Source organism: Syngnathus typhle, unplaced genomic scaffold, assembly GCF_033458585.1.
Source record: "Syngnathus typhle isolate RoL2023-S1 ecotype Sweden unplaced genomic scaffold, RoL_Styp_1.0 HiC_scaffold_228, whole genome shotgun sequence".
NCBI lineage: Eukaryota > Metazoa > Chordata > Actinopteri > Syngnathiformes > Syngnathidae > Syngnathus > Syngnathus typhle.
The window spans coordinates 15,001-17,181 of NW_026872132.1; positions in this window are offsets into that span (position 1 = coordinate 15,001).

Below are 2,181 nucleotides of genomic sequence, written 5' to 3' on the forward strand. Positions count from 1 at the left end.
GCCGGTCCTCCACGAGAAGAATTCTGCCAAACGTTCCACCGGCCTGTGTTTAAGGAGGCGGCCGGTCCTCCCCGTCGTTCCGCCGGCTTGTGTTTAAGGAGGCGGCCGGTCCTCCACTATTCCTTCCTTGGATGGAAAGCATGTAGCACTTTGAAAATTTTCGAGCACTGTGACACTTTGAAAATTTTCGAGAGTTTTTGTACTTAGAAAATTTTTCGCTCTTGCACTTCCAGAGTGCTTTGCGGTAGCTCCTAGGTTCGCTGTCCGAGCATGTGAACACTTTTTGGGGGGGAACACATCGCTAGAGACACCAGCCGCCTGGTTCTCGGGGCCAAAACTTGTGTTCCCCACACTCGTTCTGACTATATTTTGCGATTTGGGGGTAAAGGTAATGAGTACAGTGACTAGGGGGACCAACTCATCGTACTCTGGCGCACCAACAGACCAAAGCTGGTACTGCACTTACCCCTGGTACCCCAACGCCTGGTACCTGACGGGCGAGAGGCTGATTTTTCGCTATTTGCGGCCGACCGAGGGAACCAGACAAAGCGGACACTTTACGGCGCAAGAGCCGTTGGCACTTAGAAATTTTTCGACAAAGTTGGCGCGAGCTCCAGAAGGAGAGGCTGATTTTTCGCTATTTGTGGCCGACCGAGGGAACCAGGCAAAGCGGACACTTTACGGCGCAAGAGCCGTTGGCACTTAGAAATTTTTTGACAAAGTTGGCGCGAGCTCCAGAAGGAGAGGCTGATTTTTCGCTATTTGTGGCCGACCGAGGGAACCAGACAAAGCGGACACTTTACGGCGCAAGAGCCGTTGGCACTTAGAAAATATTCGCCAAAGTTGGCACGAGCTCCAGAAGGAGAGGCTGATTTTTCGCCGTTTGTGGCCGACCGAGGGAACCAGACAAAGCGGACACTTTACGGCGCAAGAGCCGTTGGCACTTAGGCGAGCTCCAGAAGGAGAGGCTGATTTTTCGCTATTTGTGGCCGACCGAGGGAACCAGGCAAAGCGGACACATTACGGCGCAAGAGCCGTTGGCACTTAGAAAATATTCGCCAAAGTTGGCACGAGCTCCAGAAGGAGAGGCTGATTTTTCGCTATTTGTGGCCGACCGAGGGAACCAGGCAAAGCGGACACTTTACGGCGCAAGAGCCGTTGGCACTTAGAAATTTTTTGACAAAGTTGGCGCGAGCTCCAGAAGGAGAGGCTGATTTTTCGCCGTTTGTGGCCGACCGAGGGAACCAGGCAAAGCGGACACATTACGGCGCAAGAGCCGTTGGCACTTAGGCGAGCTCCAGAAGGAGAGGCTGGTTTTTCGCTATTTGTGGCCGACCGAGGGAACCAGGCAAAGCGGACACATTACGGCGCAAGAGCCGTTGGCACTTAGGCGAGCTCCAGAAGGAGAGGCTGATTTTTCGCCGTTTGTGGCCGACCGAGGGAACCAGGCAAAGCGGACACATTACGGCGCAAGAGCCGTTGGCACTTAGGCGAGCTCCAGAAGGAGAGGCTGGTTTTTCGCTATTTGTGGCCGACCGAGGGAACCAGGCAAAGCGGACACATTACGGCGCAAGAGCCGTTGGCACTTAGGCGAGCTCCAGAAGGAGAGGCTGATTTTTCGCCGTTTGTGGCCGACCGAGGGAACCAGGCAAAGCGGACACATTACGGCGCAAGAGCCGTTGGCACTTAGGCGAGCTCCAGAAGGAGAGGCTGATTTTTCGCCGTTCGTGGCCGACCGAGGGAACCAGGCAAAGCGGACACATTACGGCGCAAGAGCCGTTGGCACTTAGAAAATATTCGCCAAAGTTGGCACGAGCTCCAGAATGAGAGGCTGATTTTTCGCCGTTTGTGGCCGACCGAGGGAACCAGGCAAAGCGGACACATTACGGCGCAAGAGCCGTTGGCACTTAGGCGAGCTCCAGAAGGAGAGGCTGATTTTTTCGCTATTTGTGGCCGACCGAGGGAACCAGGCAAAGCGGACACATTACGGCGCAAGAGCCGTTGGCACTTAGAAAATATTCGCCAAAGTTGGCACGAGCTCCAGAAGGAGAGGCTGATTTTTCGCTATTTGTGGCCGACCGAGGGAACCAGGCAAAGCGGACACTTTACGGCGCAAGAGCCGTTGGCACTTAGAAAATATTCGCCAAAGTTGGCACGAGCTCCAGAAGGAGAGGCTGATTT